Below are 15,035 nucleotides of genomic sequence, written 5' to 3'. Positions count from 1 at the left end.
TCACTGTACCTCAGCTCTCTAAGCTTTACCTTTTCTCTGTAAGGGTGGCCTTGGAGTCGGGTGGCTATTACAGCACATATCTTGAAAGTGATGTGAAGATGAATGTGGCTGCCTTATTCTCCAGTGTGTGTTCACGTCTCCTTTACCTACCATGCTGGAACAGCCTCCTTTCCCTCTGTGTCTCTGGGAGCACTTCCTATTATGGAATCTGTAAAGCAGATGTATGTGCCTTGGGTGGGTGAAGCATCAGGGTTAGCCTGGGAGAGAAAGGACAGCACCTAAACCCTCGTAGAGAAAAGGGAAACAGCATAGATCACCCAATGATTAACAGATAAGGCATCTGTAAACATTTAGACTCTCTAGCAAGCAGGAAGATCTGAGAGACTTTACATGGTAGTAAAAGTACAGGGCAAACGTTCCATCTCCAGAGGGGTCACGAAGGGTCACGCAACAGGTGCACTGACGTGCTTTGCAAAGCATGAAGGACGGAGCAGGTGCGCCACAACCATCCATACCAGAAGCAACCACACCTCAGCAGGTCGTGAAGGAGGGGGTGTCCCAAGCATCTGGGGGAGGTTTCTGTAGCTTAGATTTCAGGAACAAGGAAGGCCAAGCTGCCTCATTAGCTCTGTGGCAAATAGACCCAACAATCAAATCCATGCAAAGAAGAATGGCTGGAGCATGTCTTTATTCTGGTGCTCTAACCTTGTGGAGCCTTGCTGACATTGAAAGGGGCCAGTCTCTCCTAGGCTTAGCATATAAGATGGGAAACCACTTGCCTTAGGGTCTGCCTTTCGTATGCAAACCAACTAATCTAAGTCCACACTCAGCCACCTGTTTATCAGGCACTCCTTTTGTAGACTCAAGATCTCCAGCCTTAATCACCCCGGGCCAGGACTAGATAAGCTTTTTGAGTCACTGCCACAAGTCATTATGGAAAGTTTGAAGTGCCTCTCCTACTCTCTTGGTGGGAGGAAGCTCCTGACTTTATTCATATATACTAAACAAACAAATAAAACAAAATTAAAAAAAATCCACCTTGCCTGGCCTTTTAAGTGAAAACCATCTTAAAGCTCTCCCCCCCACGGCCCTCTCTCTCCCTTTCTTCTCTCAGCATTACCTCATTGTCTTTTGATTTGAGAAGTATGAACACGAGAGAGCTTCAATTGTAGTGTGAATCTTAAAAGTTCTTACTAATAAAACCAAACCCAGAGCCAGATATTGGGGTTAAAGCTGGAAGATCAGAGAAGCAGAACAAGCCACGGCCACCTCACCTGGCCAACTTCTCAGCTGATCCTGTTTCCTTAGACTGGAAGCCTCTGTGTTTTTATCTGAATGGCACTCAGCTGAACTGATGCTAAAAGCCTAAAAGCTTAACCAGGCCAAAAGCTTCTAGTTTTTGGTCTTCACAACTTATATACCTTTCTGCTTTCTGACATCACTTCCTAGGATTAAAGGTGTAAGTCACCATGCCTGGCCTTGAACTCACAGAGATCCATGCCTCCAGAAGGCTAGGATTAAAGGTGCCACCATTTTCTAGCCTCTATGTCTGTCTAGTGGCTGTTCTGTTCTCTGACCCCAGATAAGTTTATTAGGGTACACAATATTTTGGGGAATACAATATCATCACATTCCATCAAATGGAAGATTCAAGATAAAGGTTTCCATGTCCCAAACCCCACTTCTGAGAGGACCCCAGAGAACCACCCTCTCTTCTTTGGCTTCAGCCATTTCCAACTGTCTATAATGGTGACTGGCAGTGACTCAAATCTCTTGTTTAGTTTTCAATTTCATGGACAAGGTTGTAGTATTTCAAACAGTGTTCAAATAACAATGGGATGTTAAAACACCAATTAAAGTGACCACCCCTTCTTATCCTGACATCCCCCACACACACACACACGCACATGCAAATGCAAATGCTATTAAGGGTCCAGAGAACTTTGTGGGATAATAGAAATTCTCACTTAATGAAGGTATGAATTCAAAATGGCAATGGCCACATTAGGAAACAGCTGGGCAGGTCTTTACAGAGTCCAACCCAGTGTCACTACCAGACCCACGAACCCCTCACACTACCAAGTCAAGAACCACACAAAGACCAGCGTCAGAATGTTTATAGCAGCTTGGCTTATAACTACTCCCAAACCGGTGATACCAATTGTACCACACCCGGACACCAGAAAGGTTATCAAATCACACAAAAGCCCAGATAAGTCTCACATGCCTGTTGCTAAGGGAAAGAAGCCAAGACTGGAATTTACATACTGTATAACCCAATTTACATGGCACTCTGAAAAGGCAAAATTCTTACAGAGGCTCAAAAAATAAGTGGCTTCTAGGGACTCCAGGTAAGAGAAAGAGTTGGCAAGGAAAGCCCTGGGCACTTCATTGGCACAGTGAAACTTCCTTTTTGCTATTATCAGGCTAGATATGTGAGACTATGCACTTGTAAAAAGCCATAGAACTTTACAAAATAAAGATGAACTTCATGCAAGATTTAAAAATCACCTGGGAGGTTGGAGGATAAAGTATGACAAAACAGTCTATATCTGTGTGACAAATGATGAAACAACTTCATGGAAGTGAGTGTGGCAAAGTAAAGTTGACCTACGTAAATCTGGAAATGAATGGGTCCATGAGATGAAAGGCACACTAGTTTATCACACTGTTTTCTATTGGGGTATGGGCTAACAATCACAGAGGTGCTGTAAACTACCCTGGAGTTAATCAGTTGAGAAAATAGACAGCTGGAGGTGGGAGCCTGAGTCCTCAATGTAGGAGGGAGAGGGTGCAGACTTGCAAGATTTCTCTCTGTGGGCTGGAGTTGGAATGTTAGCACACATATATGGTTAGTGTAATGTAGATGTGATGATTACAAACAGGAATTTTTATAACCTATGACTACGCATGTAGGTTGACATGGACACGTGTCAACATGGACATACAAACATGGGGATGAGCCTAGAAGCCATATAGTATCACAGCTGCACGGAGCACACCCAGATCTTGGTAAACAACACTATTCTTCATTAAAAGAGCTGGGGCTCCTTAAAGAAACGACTGGCTCTTGGAGGGGCTGGTGGAATATGTAGGATGAGCCTTGAGTATCTTGTAGTTCTAGAAATAAAAGAGACTCCTGCCAAACCCTGTGACTATGTGAAAGGAACGCAGGGGTTGACAGAAAGTTCCCAGTGGCCAACTGAAGAACAAGTTGAGCAGCGTCATAAAGTAGAATTGAGTTATCATCCAGAACATATAATCAATATCCACGAGACCATGTGGATGACTGAATAATCGAATAAATGGGGCACAGCTCCCATTAGAATAGTGACAAATAGATTATGCAGCTACTTAGTCATTGAAGATGTTGATTATAAATCCTTGCAATTTCATTGCAGCCGGAACCATGTGACTTCATTCAAAGAGCACATTATGAAGGGGAGGGGACAGTAGAGAAATCTAATAAGCACTAGCCTGGGCACATGGCTGAGATCAACGTCAATAGTCATGATTCCTGTTGTTAATAGTAGCCTTTGTTGTGTGATCAGAATCTGCTCTATCTCTGTGATCTTCACCTTTCAAATGCATGGCCTCCATCCAATAATGAAAAAAAATAATCAGATAGCTTCTAAGTGAGGGAAATTTTACTCCAAAGACTCTGGAGAATGCCAGATGTGGAGGCGCGCATCTGCAAGCCCAGAGTACTGGGGAATGAGCTGGGAAGATGGTGAATTCAAGGTCAGCAGGGTATCCTGTCTCCAAACAGACCATCTAGATCATCAAAACCCAAGACAATCTTAAAAAGTGCCGCAAATACAGGCCTAAGGAGACATCATAAGTAAAAGCAAGGAGGTGTGTTGGATGGGATCCAGGCACGTACAAGACACTGGCAGACACTGAGGAAGCTTGAATAAAGTGAGGACTTGAATTAAAATAGCATTTCATGTTTGGCAAGGTGGCTCAGTGGTTAAGAGCACATATTGCTGTAGCAGATGACCTGAGTTTGATTCCCAGGAACAGAATTTGGTTCTTTACACCATGCCAAATTGCTCACAACCGCTTATAATTCCAGTTCCAGTGGCCTCCCAGGGCACCAGGGCACAACACACACACACACACACACACACATTCATGTGCACACACACATGCATACTCATACGCATATACACACTCACATAATTTAAAACTAAATGAAATCTTTAAAACAGTGCTTCAATATTGGTTTATCAATTGATACAAGTAGATAAAATATTGATGTAAAATGTTAGTAGGTGAGAATGATGTATTCTCTCATAGTTTATTTGCAAATCTAGAACCATTTAAGAAAAATTTCTTTCTTTTTTTAAATTTTATTTTATTTTATTTTACAATATAATTTACTTCTACATATCAGCCACAGATTCCCTTGTTTTCCCCCCTCCTGCCCCCCTCCCCTTCCCCCCAGCACACCCTCCATTTCCACCTCCTCAAGGGCAAAGCCTCCCCCGAGGACTGAGATCAACCTGGTAGTTGATTGGCTTTTTTTTAATGTGCTGGTAAGGAACCAAGGGGGACCCTCATACACTGCTAGTGGGGATGTGAAATGGTCCAGCTGCTATGGAAGTTAGTATGGACATTCCTCAAAAAACCCAGCTACGCCACTTCAGATCAGCATACCATAGAGACACTTACACATCAATTCACAACAGCTAAGTTATAGACCAGCCTAGGAGTCCAGCAACAGAGGGATGGATAACAAAAAGGAGGTAGCTGGTGGTGGTGGTGTGCACCTTTAATCCCAGCACTCGGGAGGCAAAGCCAGGTGGATCTCTGTGAGTTCAAGGTCAGCCTGATCTACAGAGTGAGTTCCAGGAAAGGCGCCAAAGTCACACAGAGAAACCCTGTCTCGGAAATCCAAAATCCAACCAACCAACAAACAAACAATCCTTATCTAACACAGCGGATATATACAATGAGAAAATTTAACCTAAGGGAAAATGTTGAGAAGAGGGTAAGTACTCTAATATTTTTTAAGCTGATTTCTGTGTTTTACTTGTTGTTCTGTAATTTAGGGCTCATAAATTTAACTTCTTTAAATAATAAAATGATTACATTTAAAAAAATTAACTCATAAACAAAGAGCTGAAAATCTCCAATAAATAATAACAGAACACTAGAGTTAGCAATTCAGCAAAGCAAGCCAAAATTTAAAGCATCAAAGGTGTATATACAAAAGTGTAAGACTCTATATATTTTTGGACGTATTCTTATTGATGTATATGTATGTATCTGTGTGAATGTATGCCATTTACATGTAGTGCTTTCAGAGGCCACAAGAAGACACAGGATCCCCTGGAGCAGGAGTTAAAGGAAGTTGTGAGCCAGGTGAGGGAGGTGCTGGGAACCAAATTCAAGTTCTCTGGACGAACGGGAAGGACTCTTAACAGCTGAGCCATCTCTCCAGACTGAGACTCCATATTGTTTTTCCCATACTGATGGCAAGAGTGGCCATATGCCCGTTGTGGTTACATTATTGGAATGAAAACATGAAGTCTCTACGACAAAAATAACCTCACCTCATCTGTATTGGTACATTGCTTTAATATAGAAAACACTACTGAGCTGGAAACAAGTGGACACAGAAGATTTCAGAGCAGAGATTCTCAACCTGTAGGTCATGACCCCTTTGGGATCAAAGGACCCTTTCACAGGGGTCACATAGCAGATATCTTGCATATTAGATATTTATATTATAATTCATAACAGTAGCAAAATTACAGTTATGAAGTAGCAACAAAAATAATTTTATAGTTGGGGGTCACCACTACATGAGGAACTGTATTAAAGGGTCTCAGCATTAGGAAGGTTGAGAAATACTGCTTTAGAGAATTCTGTTGAACCTGGACTCTTACCTGTCAATAAATAGGTGAGTAGATGTTGAATCTTTAACAAGAGGCTCCTGTAGCCCAGTGTTGGCTACCATGTGGCTCTTTGGGTGACTGACTCATGAGTTCAGATGATTTTAAATGTTTGGCAGTCTACTTGGGAATTATATAGACTCACACACATCCTTACCATTCCTGAGGAGGTGGGGGACAGGGTCCTGAAAGCGCTTGTGGATCCCAAGTATCTCATGGGCAAAAAGAGGAAAAGCAACCTTCTGCTTCAAAGGGGAGGAGAAGGGCTTTCTCCTGGTACAATGCTGGCATGTACAACCCAAACACAGTTTCAGTCTCTTCCATTTATTTATCTTGTACTTACAGAATGGTTGATATGTATGTGCAAGGCCTGTCCTGGGAACTGTGGGCAACAGAAAGATGAACTAAACGTGGGCCTCGCTGATCTTTCCTCAAGATAACTGATGAGGAAATAGACTTACATAAATAATGAAATAAGAGAGAGCGATCATTGGAAATTAATAATGCCGAGCAGATATAATTATTCAATTTTCCTCTGCTACTTCATAAAACGTACGGGAATCATATGAAGCTATTTATCTGTCAGTCACACCTAATTACACCTTTGGTTAAAGTTCTCATAATGTTCTACCCGAGTCTTTCATTTACACTCTTCCAAGGTCTGGTTAGTCATCAAGCTGAAATAGATGGAAACACCTTAAACACCTTCTCACAGCCACAAGGATAAAACACGCAGCATTTAGCCTGCTACAAGCACCTCCTGTCTGGGCCTGGCCCTGCTCACTGCGTTAGCCTCATCTGCCCACCCCCACGTTCCAAACAGGGCATTATGGAGGTATTCCACACCATCATGTTCTTCCATCCTATTCAGGACTCCTTCTCTGCCTTCCCTCTGGTCCTTCATCTGACCACTCAATGTTCTTTGCATCTCAGCCCGAGAACCATCTCTGTTTTAGGGTCCTGCCCACTGGGCTATTATCCCTCCTCTGTGCTCCTACAATTCTGCGCTACTCATGGCTCTGTCCCATCTATTAGCTTCTGGAGCGTGCACCCATCTCCTGTCCTTCACATGTCCTTACTCCTCCTTAGACAGTCCCTTCGGAAGCCCTCCTCCCTTCAGCGTTAATCATCCCCTCCTCTGATGAGTCATTAAGACTTTGTTTATCTCTCCATTATAACCCTGGATTGTCTGGGCCTTGTGTTGTTCACTATTGGGTTTTGCCTAGTTTTTGTTATTGACAGCGTCTCAGTAACTACGTAGCCAGGGATGATCTTGAACTTCTTATGCACCTGCACCCATCTCTCCTCCTTCCCTTTATCTCACCTATTTGCAAACTATTTCAGAAGACACAACTTACCTTCTTCATCATATTTCCACACAATACCAGCCAGGACACATTATGATTAAGATAATTATCCTTTGTGCTGTTATTTGGGCCTCTAGGCAACCAAACATTTCAAGGGATGTGGCAATATACTGTGCACCCTAATACAATTTGCCTGAAGATCAGAGAATAGAACAAGCCACCAGATTAAACATAGATGCAGCGGTGGCACACACCTTTAACCCTAGCACTCGGGAGGCAGAGATCAGTCTGGATCTCTGTGAGTTCAAAGCCACCCTGGACTACATGAGATTGATTCAGTCTAGGAGAGAAAACAGAGCCAGGCAGTGGTGGCCCACACCTTTAATGCCTGGGAAACTCACATGCCTTTAACCCCAGGAAGTGATGATGGCTGGACAGAGAACGGTATATAAGGCGTGAGGAGACAGGAACTAAAGGCTTTTCGCAGAAGCGTCCCTTTCATCTAGAGGCTCCTTTGGCTGAAGCCTGTTTAGTTGAGGAACCTCATTCAGCTGGAGGCCTATCGGCTGAGGCCTTTGCAGGCTGAGGAGCTGGCGAGGTGAGGCATGGCCGTGGCTTGTTCCTTTGTCTCTCTGACCTTTCAGCGTTCACCCCAATATCTGGCTCCAGGTTTTTTTTTTTTTTTTTTTTTTAATTAAAAGATCATTTAGCAATTTGTGTGACAAAGGTAGGTGTAAAGGGTGTTTTAGTTGGCCCCATTTCTGGACATTCTAACCGGTCATACCAGTCTGCAGAAGACATAATGAGCCGCACACAGCCAAGAGACGGGAATTTACAGCATGTTTATTTCAACTCTCGAGATACCTCTTCTGCATCCATGACGAAGCACAAGGAAATAGTTTGGATCCCAACCTCCAACGTAAAAGGGCAGCTTGTCAACCACACCATTGTTTTCTGGGGCAGCCAGCAAGCAGCATCGGCTGCACATTCCTGGGACATGAATAACATCAGCTGTGATTACACTTCAGTATCTCATCCATCACCAATCCTGTAGACACTGAATATAGCCTAATTAGGAAAAGTGAAGCACCCCTTTCTGGGAAGGAGTGTTTGAGGGGAGGAGAGGGATCCCAGCTTCTCCCTGACATGGGTGGGTCTCCCTGAGAGTCCCACACAGGCTGGGATCTGGCAGTGTTCAAGGGTAGATGTGGCGTGTCTGTCACATTCCTCACAACATCAGTTAAAAAAAAAAAAAAAAAAAAAAAGAGCCACGGCTGGGAATAGGACACCTGGACTTCCATCCCATAATACTCTCCTCAGTGCACTGTGCGGGAGATGTCAGGATTGATAAGTCCATCAAATAAGTATTAGCATATTAACATAGAGGCTAACTCTCCCGGCCTACCATGGCTGTTATTTACTGCCCTGGACTCCTCTCAATAGAAACTCGGAATGTTTTGCTGGCAAATCCTCATCAGCTCATTTTTTTTTATGCTTGCTAATCTTTTCATCGTGGTACTTATATGTCACTGAGGGGGTTGTACTCTGTCTTCCAGCATGCAGAGAGTGGAAGACTAAGGACATCCCCTGGTCCAAGGGACAAGCCACTGTCCTTTCCTCTGTACATAGGGCATATGTATGCATCCTTGCCTCCTTGCATTCCTCCAGCATTGGTGAGCCCTGCTAGGTTGCTTTTTACCCCATGTCCCTGGTACTTTGGCATTCAGCATTTACATGTCAACTGGCAAGAAGAAAGAAGAGGCTTATGGCCAGGGGACATTGAGAGGCAGTCACCTGCTCTAGGAATGAGCACCCAGCCAAACACACAGACCCCCTAGTCAACTGATTCAACTTACAGAACTTGAACCTTGCTTTAAAAGATTAAAGTTGATCGTCAACCCTTGAACCTTGCCAGATCCCAGCCCATGTGTGACCCTCAGTGAGACCCACCCATGCCAGGGAGAAGCTGGGATTCCTTTCTTGCCCCCATTACATCCCCCTATCCAGCTTTTGTCCACACAGTCTAGACGCTATAGTCTGTCTCACCTTGGCCACGTGTGAGCCTCAATGGTCTACGATTTGTTGCTGATAAGACATAGGATCTCAGTAGCCCCAGTCACTAAAATCCCTTACCTTGAAGTACGGTTTAGCCAACTACAGCATCCTGGCGGTCTGACACCTAAGTTTCCAAGGGTTTTCTATACCCTTCATTTCATAAAACTCGGGTTCCCTGGAACTTCTATTCTGGGTATCCTTGCAATTTTGTTGCTGTTTATTGCCCCAGGATAAGGACTTGGCCTTAGAATGGATTTCCACGAACTGCTGGATTCCACTCACTTAATTTTGTTAACTGGCCATAAGCAGGGGTGTGGCCGTTCTGCCGCTGTTTTTGAACCTGGTGCTTGCAGCTCTGTCTAGATGCTGTTTCATTACCCTGGGTTCCATGTCTCTTGTCACTCTGGTCCTCCCCTGGCTCAAAAGTTCTGTGACTATACCTACTTTGCCATGTGTGGCCATCCTTTACTAAAATGCCTTACAACTGGAACAAGGAAGAATAGCTTTGTTACAACTGTTGCTTTGTTGTTAGGGAAACCGAGGCTCAGAGGAATTCGGTGACTTTGCTAAATGTATATTTAACAAATATCAGAGGCAGACCTCAACCCAGGATTCCTTTCTCTAAATCGTTTTTTTGTTTGCGTAAATCCATAGATTCTGTTCTGAATATCTTAATGGTGTTTTTTTTTTTTTTGTTTTTGGTTTTTTGAGACAGGGTTTCTCTGTGTAGCTTTGCACCTTTCCTGGAACTCACTTGGTAGCCCAGGCTGGACTCGAACTCACAGAGATCTGCCTGGCTCTGCCTCCTGAGTGCTGGGATTAAAGGCGTGTGCCGCCGCCGCCGCCGCCGCCGCCGCCGCCGCCGCGCCGCCGCCGCCACCACCCGGTGATTTTGAAAATTAGATTGGGACAAAAAAAAAAAAAATCATGATTCAGGAAATCAGAGTTGTATTGTGATTATTGTCAGTTGATAACCTTCATCCAGTTGATAATCTGTTTCTTCTGGATCTTTCCAAATTATTGAAAACAGACTCAGATGAAGCTGCCCCATGGGTGGGAAAGGGCAACAATGTCTACAAGTGCCAGGTATGAACAAGTAAGGTCCCTAAAGTTCCTCCACGGTTATTTAGAATCGAGGCTTCAGTTTTCCAAACCAATAACACTATAACCATGGTTAAGTTCCCGGATAGCCCATAGCAACTGATTGAATGGTGATGCTCCTGGGGCACACACTATAATTCACCAAGTAGCTGGAGTAACGCCTGTGTTATGTCCTTGCGACACAATAATCAAGGTCCCCATCTGTTAGGGAGTGTTTGTTTCAAGTGCTGGCCTCTGTGGAATTGTCTCCTGCTAACAGCAATGTGGGGAGGGAGGCGTCACTTGAATTTTTTTTTCCCCTGAATTTTCGTAACCGAAAGAACTGGTTTTCTAAGTGAGATGCAAGAGGCGATTTGAGAGAGAGGTCAGACGCTGTGAAAGGAAACACTGTGCAGATGTGAGAGGCAGGGAAACATCAGGAAGAGGCAACAGTGGTGTCTGTGGGATCAGATTCCACCGAGGGCAAGAAGAGCAGAGGAGGAATTAGCGTCAAGGATTGTAGGAGACGTGGCGTTAGAAGTTCTGGGATCCGCATTGGGGATACACAAGAGGAGTGTTGGAGAATTTGGCCTTCAGGGGTCCGGACAGAGCAAGCTCAAGTTTAGAGAGATGTTTCCCTAGGAGAAAAGTGTTTGTGATTTAACTCTCACAAGGTGTGGTCAGTGGGATGACAAATTAGCCACTGATCCTCACCGCCACAGGACAGAAAGAGGATGAAGTCTGAGAATGGACAGGAAACCTAATACTACTCCTACTAAAGAGGTCTTCATTATCCTGGCATATTGGGGTTGGTCATGGAACTGCTGGGATATGGGAGGGCATACACACACACACACACACACACACACACACACACACATACATATATGTCAAATGCACTCTCTCTCTCTCTACACACACACACACACACACACACACACATATAAAATGTCCGGCACTCAACTCACAGTCTTCTGGGCTCCACAAGGCTTGGTGATCCTCACCTCTCCAGTTCCGATGTTCACAGCACAAGCAGCTTGTCTCATAGGCTGTTCTGCATACACCACTCCACACCTGCCGGTGTCCAGGATGGTCACTTCATGGTCCTGGCACCTCTGATATGCTGGGCCTCTGCTGACACTGAGGCTGCATCTTCGCTAGTGGCCTTCTGGCTTATCTGGAGGGACTCCAACCGGGCTATACGATGCCAAACCTCGACTTCTCTCCATGACACCTTTAATCTTGGGGGTTTTGTGCCATTCCAACCAGAACATAGGAGACACCTACATTTGGCTGCTAGGTTGAGATACAGTCTTGGCTCCTTCTCTACCACAGTTTCTGTGTGCTGGCCCTGAGGAAACACTTCCGAGAGTTCATCTCGCTGATGCTGGTCTCGCATTAATTACATATGATGTTTTGGTTTTCAGGTTTTTTTTTTTTTTTTTTTTTTTTTTTTTTTTTTTTTTTTTTTTTTTGGCCCCAGCTAACCATCATGGACGGTTCTGAGAAAGTTTCGCATCAGTGGTACTGGTCTCTTATTAGCCACAGCTCATTCTTCAGTCCCAGTTCACTGGTGCTAAGGAGGATGGGACAGGCTGCCTGGAGCTTGCAGGACAGTCTGTCTAGCCAAATCAGCCAGCTCGGGTTCTGTTAGAGACCTTGTCTCAAAACCCAAGGCAGAAAATATCATATAGTGGAGGGATGGCATGATGGTTTTGCAGGGAGAGGCACTTGCCTTACAAGACTGCAGCCCTGAGTTTGAGTCCCAGGATCTACATAAAGCTGGAACTTGAGACGCCACAAAGTTGCTCTCTGAACTCCACATATACACGATGGCATGTGTACCCACCCCCACACAAGTAACAACAACAACAACAATAATAATAATGTTCAAACAAAGGGTAGAGTATAATGAAGAAGATACCCATTGTTCAAATGTGCAAACACACACATGTGCACACACTTACATGTATATACATATACCCCCACCACACATATCTATATACACACAAATGGATGTGTTGATTGTACCAACACCAGAAATACTGGACATTTTAATTTATAAATGTCTGTGCTGACGTAATGTAAATAGGCGTTTAATACGGGAGTGAGGAGGATTGAATAAGCAGACTGGAGCCAGAGATGGGAGATGTGTATGAAACTGGAAAACCATCTTTAAAGGCAAGTTCAGCAAGCTGCTGACTCTAAGACAGAAGGTATAACGCCTAGACAGTAGACAAAGGTTATCTAGGTGTATGTTAAGGTCTAAGGGGAGGACATGGACACTGAACAGGATAAAAACTTTAGAGAGAACAGCAATGTTCAGTCAGCTAAAGGCACATCCCTAGTCTTTCTCCTCACAGTAATTCTATGATACAGCTGAGTTTGTGTCGAGAACATTGTCTCAGGCTCTGCTTCTATTTTCTTTATCTCCAGCTGTTAATACATTACAAAAAAAAAAAAAAAAAAACTCTTTTTGGATTTATTTATTTATTTATTTTCTTCTATGTGTGTGCATGAGTACCGCACATGTGCCTGGCACCCAGGCAGGTCAGAAAAAAGGGGACGGATACCCTGGAACTGGAGTTAATGAATGACTGTGAGCCACCGTGTGGGTGCTAGGAACAGGGCCTGGGTCCTCTGCAAGAGTAACAAGTGCTCTTAACTACTGAGCCATCTCTCTGACCCCTCTAACTGTTAACTCTCACTTCTTCAGCAATACTGTCGAAAATGAGAAAATCCTTCGAGAGCCTCCTGTGTCTACGATGTTCCTTCGGTGTAACAGCAACCACAGAAAATCCTTCTGCACATTCTCTACATAATTAGTTTCACAATGTATTGCTTTGGCTGGGATATTCTGCCAGGGGCCCCAACTTGTCCAGTAATAGCTAAAACAAAACAAAAAAAAAAAAAAAAAAAAAAAGAAAAAAAAAAAAAAAAAAAAAAAAAAAAAAAAAAAAAAAAAAAAAAAAAAAAAAAAAAAAGAAAGAAAAGAAAGAGAAAGAAAGAAAGAAAAAACAGAACAGGTTCTTCTGCCAATACTCCCATTGCAAGACTATTTCAATAGAAATTTAATTAATAGGAGGCAATACAATAAACAGTACCAGCGAAAGAAGACTGGAAACAATGATTCTGAGTCTTGCCAAACTCTGACAACTCCCTATGTGCATTTTTCCTGCCTCGCTGGAGTAATCTTTGGGGCAGCCTGCCTGGCTTGGCTTCCGCACCAGCTTCTGTTGGGGAGCCTCTCATAGGCACTTTTTGCTCTTTCCTTCTCTAGGCATCTCACTTCTGGAATCCATCGTCAACCAGATAGCATCTCTGAGAGAGTCCAGGCTACCTATAGACTAGATTGTGTGGCGCTGAGAAGCCTGCTCTTCAAAGGTCCTAATAGATGCTCAGATAGAAAAGAATCCTTCATTCTTTGATTTATGCAACCTCAATGGAGCCTTCTCCATGGAAGGTTATTCCACTTGTTATCTGGTAAAGTTGCCCAGTACCAGTTGGCCTCTGTCAGCTCTAGGTTAGGTTTCTGGATCCCCTTATGGTTCTCTTCTTAGGGATACCATCCCCTCCTTAGTATCTGCTGCTGCCACTGACCTTGACTCTTCTGTTTCCACATGGACTGGCCGGTTCTATGTCAACTTGACGCACGCTAGAGTCATCAGAGAGGAAGGAGCCTCAGTTGAGGAAACGCCTCCATGAGATCCCACTGTAAGACATTTTCTTAATTGGTGATCAATGGGAGAGGGCCCAGCCTGTGGTGGGTGGTGCCATCCATGGCTGGTGGTCCTGGGTTCTATAAGAAGGGAGGCTAAGCAATTCGTGGGGAGCAAGCCACTAAGCAGCACCCCTCCATCACCATAGCTCCTGCCTCCAGGATCCTGCCCTGTTTGAGTTCCTGTCCTGGCTTCCTTTGGCGATGAGCAGTAATATGGAAGTACAGGCTGAATAAACCCTTTCCTCCCCAACTTGCTTATTTGGTCATGGTGTTTTGTTGCAGAAATAGAAACCCTAACTAAGACACAAGACATTGTGCATATTTTCTCCCATGTGTGGTGGTTTGAATGAGAACGGCCCCTGTGGGCTCATATATTGGAATGCCTGATCCCCTGTTTGGTAGACTGTTTAGGAAGGATTAGGAATTGTGGTCTTGTTGGAGGAGGTGTGTCGCTGTGGGGTGGGGCTTGAGGTTTCAAAAGCCCATGCCATTCCTACTTAGTTATTCTCTCTCCCCCTCTTCTCCCCCTGCTTGTGGATTAGGATGTAAGCTTTCAGTTACCACCCCAGTGCATGCCTGCTCGCTGCCATGCCTCCTGCTATGACAGACATAGACTCTAGCTCTGTGGAACTGTAAGCATGCCCCCAGTCAATTCTTTCTTTATAAGCTGCCTTGATCATGGTGTCCCATCCCATCAGTAGAAAAGTAACTAAAACACCATACAAATCAACCAGCCAAGAAAGGAGCCACTTTCTCTTTACTTTAGACACAACTCTATTCTACTCAAAATGTCCCCTATCATAGACTTGACAGAAGCACAAAGATGAAAGTGAAGATACATGGGAGATGATATCCGTTTCTTCTCTGCAGGTTGATTTTTTCCTGTGTATTATGTATGAATGTTGTATTATGTATGAATGTGGAATTTGGGTTTTGTTATGATTTTAAGTGTGCCCTGGCTCTCCCACTCTT

This window comes from Peromyscus leucopus, chromosome 22, assembly GCF_004664715.2.
Source record: "Peromyscus leucopus breed LL Stock chromosome 22, UCI_PerLeu_2.1, whole genome shotgun sequence".
NCBI classification, from domain to species: Eukaryota; Metazoa; Chordata; class Mammalia; order Rodentia; family Cricetidae; genus Peromyscus; species Peromyscus leucopus.
The sequence above is the reverse complement of the archived record's forward strand: the minus strand, read 5'-3'. Positions refer to the sequence as shown.